Below are 4,759 nucleotides of genomic sequence, written 5' to 3'. Positions count from 1 at the left end.
AACTTTTTTCCTCGTTTCCCCCTGCTTTTCTAATTCATGGGGTGCCCGGGGGAGAGTTTTGCTCTGCCTGAGAAGACAAGGCTCCCCAGCCCGTCTGGGTGGTGCAAAGTAACTCAAGGGGTTAAAAAGCAGAGCGAAGCACCAGAAAAGTTTGGCAAAAAGTTTCCTCCAGTCAGTGAGTCGCTGCTCCGAGCAGTCCTTTGCCTGGAGTTTGGGATAAGGTGGCTGAAGTGAAAAGCCTCCTCTTAGATGTATTTATCCAGGGAGGTGCAGGTGCTGCAGAGATCAGGAGGAAGAACAAACCTCTCAACTTCAGCGAGTTTTGCAAGGCAGGACGAGAGGGAGCTTCCACGTCCCCCGGCCTTGCTACCTGCCGGGGGGCACCCCACAGCGCCGGGGGCAGGCGGCCGGCAGGCAGCGGGGCTTGGGCATGGCCAGATCCCGCCTTAGGTGTTTCTCTCTCCCTTTTCCCCCACCCCTCTGGGTTTGGTTTGCTTTCGCTGGGAAGTTTGATGCGAGCCCGAGATTCTTTATAGGGACAGGAAAAAAAAAAAAAAGGAGGAAGGAGAGACGTCACCAGCCGAGGCAAGGGGACTTCACGCTCTCTCTCCCTCCCTGTCATTTCACAGAGCTCCTGGATTTCCTGTTGCTGCTGCTGCTGCTGCCTGAGATGGGGCAAAGAAATGAACCGAGTTGTCCCCCACTGCCTCCCAGCATCGCCTGTCCCTGCAAAGCCGGAGCTGCGTGAGCATCAGGTGGCAACATCTTCCCCCAAAGGCAGAAAGGTGGCCAGGGGTGTCGGCATCCCCCTCCCCGCTCCGGGGCTCTCAGGGCTCCAGGGCACGGGGAAGGGGAGCGCAGAGGGACACCACCTGAGAAGCAGGCTCTCTTGCAGGAGCGCTGTCTTTGCCCCCCTTCCCCTGGTTATTTAGCAGTTTGGGGTTCTCTTTATGCCTCTCAGTGTATCTTGCTGGAATGCCACCTCCGTCCTCCCTGCCCTGCTGCCTCCCTTCTTGTGGCAGCCACCACTGTGCATCCCTTGCTCTTGGGGCACAGAGAAAGGTTCTTGTTTGAATAGGATATTTGGGGCAACCCTAATGGTGTTATATTCATACAGCACAGCTGCCTCCCTGATCTCTCATGGGTTTCTCATAGCAGCTGCTTCTGTGTCACCTGAGCAGTATCTCCAGGCACTTGGGTGTAGACAGATCCACCCACGAGGCTTCCAGCCTGTCCTCGTGCCTTTGCTCTTGCCATGTCAGGCAGGATTTCGGCAGGGGCGAGCACTCCTGCGGTGGTGAGGGACAGCGTGGTTTTGGCAGGGGACACGCAGATGCTTCCCCTTTCGCCTCCGCCCCGGGAAAGCACGGTCTTTTCCTGGTTCAGGGCTGCTCCTTCAGCCACAGGTGCCTCCTGGGCCAGCGCAGCCTCAGCTGCAAGGGTCAGAAACTGTGCTTGGTGAGTGCCAGGCGTCCTGGGAGATGTCCCAGTGCACGTAAGGGGCACTTCTGGAAATGCAGCCAGCACTCGGGTGACGGGGAGGGAGCTATTCTGTGCTATTGCAATGCACATGCCAGTTATATGGCTTTTAACGTACACAAACCACTACACTATACTGATAATGAGGGAGTGGTGGAAGCTCTACAGCTGCCCACACAGATTGTCAGTCCCAATAATGCCACAAATGAGGCACTGGGGTTAAATGACCTATTACAGCCTTACAGTAAAGCACTGTCGGTCCCCATGGCTGAATGACGGGGTTGGTTTGCATTTTTTTGTTACTCTTGCTCGGTTCGTCTTCGAAAGAAGAAGAGAAAGATGGCAGGTGCATTAGGCCTTATACTGCATGTATACCAAGGGGCTTAGTGAAACTGAGCTGTGATCAGGGTGTTACAGAGTTTTTCATGCCTCTTTTTAGTATACTTCTAAATTCTTAATGCACGTAACAAGTGTGGATGCTACATTAAAATGCACTAGAGCAAAGTGAGACATAGGTCCGGTTCTGTGAGTTACAAATCCATAGGTTATCCTGCAAGGAAAATGGGCACTTCAGAAGATCAGAATTGATACCTGGTGTAGAAATGGCCCAAATTCAAACAATAAATGGAACACAGAATAGCCTCAGATACCTCCAGGTTTATGAACAGGAAGCATCATTTCTCACGCACGGTGTTAAATCAGGAATGCTTTTCTCAGCATCACAGGAGGTCAGCAGTTAATGCTAATTTTCGTATAAGTGCCCAGATCATTCTTAAGATGACAGATGCATTTTCTATGCCTAAAAATTAATTTTTAGGACATACAACTTCCCCCAGATCTGTGTTGCAGTAACGGACTTCTAAATAGTTACGGATAATAGCAAAGACCAATCTTATAGGAAGCTTAACTGAAGAATGAAAATTCTAGCTTAATTATAGAACTGTAGTTTGTTTTTTATTTACAGGGAGGTGTTTAAGAATTCATTGGAGGCTACTGACCAGCTGCTAGCAAATCATGTTGTATTTGTGTAATGCCCCAGATAATCTTTTATCTGTTGATAAACTTAATTGATCTTTTAATTGAGATTAAATGCCTATAGCGTGTAGTTTCACAAGGAATTCGGTGTGAGAGCCTGGCCAAATGGTCCCGGGAACTATTTTTAATTCTTTCTTTTCTCCTTCAAAATATGCAAAAGCAAAAATACGGTTGTAAGAATGGCACGTTTTGTTCCGGAGCATCTTCATATGCCTGTAGCAACCTGTTAGAGCTTTTCCAAAGCATAGCAGGCTTCCCTAACGCAACAGCATGTTCTGTTTGTACAGATGGGAATAGCGATTTGCTAACTGGACTAGAACCTCTTCATAATAGTACAACTTGTTTTGCCGTGACAATTATTCCATCTGAGGAATTCAAAGCTCCTTACTAATATTAACAAATATCTTTTTGATATTGCCTCGCAATACTTGTGGGAATTGAAGTAGGGCTAGAAAAGGTCGTTTCACTTCCTAATTAAATGCTTTCAGCTTTGCAAAGGCCCCTGGCAGTTGTATCAGTATGAGCATAACGAAATAAAATAGTGATAACAAGGAAGTGAAGATTGCTGTGTCTCGTGGAAATGCTAGACAACTGGGGTGGAAAGCCGTAACCTGTAAGAATTTGGCCAGCATATCAGGGCCTCGTGCACCATGAAGCGCTAGGACCAAGCAGTGCAGTTTTGCAGGACCAAGGCAGTGTAGTCTGAGACCTGCACTAACTACAGACTGACCGTGCAACTTGCCTGGCCGTCCCTCGGAGTATCTTCCATCCTTTATGGCAGCGGCCTGACACAGAGGATTACAGGAATTATTCCCTTTTATCGACTTGACAGGGGACGGTACCAGAGCTGTGAACTCCTTCGCTTTGTCTTGCTCCTCTGTTGGTGCTCATCGTAAGCACGTATCTAGGAAGCGCAGAAGAGGGAGCAGCTGTTGATCAGAGCAGGGCCTGGAATTGCATCCTCCACTCCGTGCTGTGTTTAGCCTTAGCCCAAAGGTAAAATGTATCTAACCTAAACGTAGCTGTCCAAATGTTAGGTGTCTAATCTGGGCTAGTTATCTAGGCTGCCCTGCTTAGTGACTGCAGGGATAGGCTCTTCTGACTCATCCCATCTGTGCAAACCTCTGTTTTACAAACCTTTTTTGGCAGGTGCCCGTTTGCCTCCCTCAACAATAGCAGAGGGAAGAGACAAGTTTAGCCTATAAGCCTAAATTTTAGATGGCTAATTCTGCCCCGTGTCTTCAGGTAGAGGCACTTCGACGCACAGACAGCCTTTCCTACCAGCTTGATGGAGACAGTCCTGACCAGAGGCACGTTCTGCAAAATGGAAAAAAAAATGTCTTTACTGAAAGAGTGGTTAAACATTGGAACAGGCTGCCCGGGGAAGTGGTTGAGTCACCGTCCCTGGAAGTATTTAAAAGACGTGTGGATGAGGCGCTGAGGGACATGGTTTAGTGGGCATGGTGGTGTTGGGTCGGCGGTTGGACTCGATGATCTTAGAGGTCTTTTCCAACCTTAATGATTCCATGATTCTATGGAGTTATTCTCCAAAGCAGGTCTCGCCCTTTCAGTTGGAGAGAGCTGATATTCACAGCTCTGTGCTACGCTAGTGAGTGCTGGCTTGGGCTCCCAGAGCTGAGCTTCGCCTGCAGAAAGAGAAGCAAGCAGAACATGACAATGGATTGAAAGACATTTTTCTGCGTTAGTGATCTTTGGTAGGAGAGGAGAAGGGTAGTGACTACCTTTAAGGACAGTGACTTGGCAGGCCCATAGATTTTCATTGCAGTGTGCTGTACCAAGGAGTTCTTTGTCATGTTCCTGAGAGGACCTAAAGTGCTTTTTGGATAGACAGCTTTTTGGATAGACAGCTTTCCATGTCCTGTGAATTCAAGCTCCCAGAAGAGGTGGTGGAAACAGGCAGGACATTGCAAATGTGCCTTGCGCTGTACTGTGTTGTTCTGCGATAAAACAGTGCATGTCCCATGAATTCCGTTGTTATTTATTTGATGTATAGGGTGCCTTGGAGGCATATGCAGACCTCCAAGACAGGCAAGGTGCTGGCTACATGTGGGTCCCTAAGCCGGTAAACAGAAGTAAAGCCATCACTTCCTAGGGTACGCAGTCCATCCCCAGTCCCACATCCCCTCACACAGACGGTAGCATTGCCAACGGTAGTCGCCTTAATCCTGAGGAGAGCTGCAAGGCCGTCGCTGGGTGTGCCTCTCTCCACGATCTGGGCAGGCTG

Source organism: Aptenodytes forsteri, unplaced genomic scaffold (genome assembly GCF_000699145.1).
Source record: "Aptenodytes forsteri isolate BGI_AS27 unplaced genomic scaffold, ASM69914v1 Scaffold191, whole genome shotgun sequence".
In the NCBI taxonomy this organism is placed as follows: Eukaryota; Metazoa; Chordata; class Aves; order Sphenisciformes; family Spheniscidae; genus Aptenodytes; species Aptenodytes forsteri.
Note: the sequence above shows the minus strand (reverse complement) of the source record.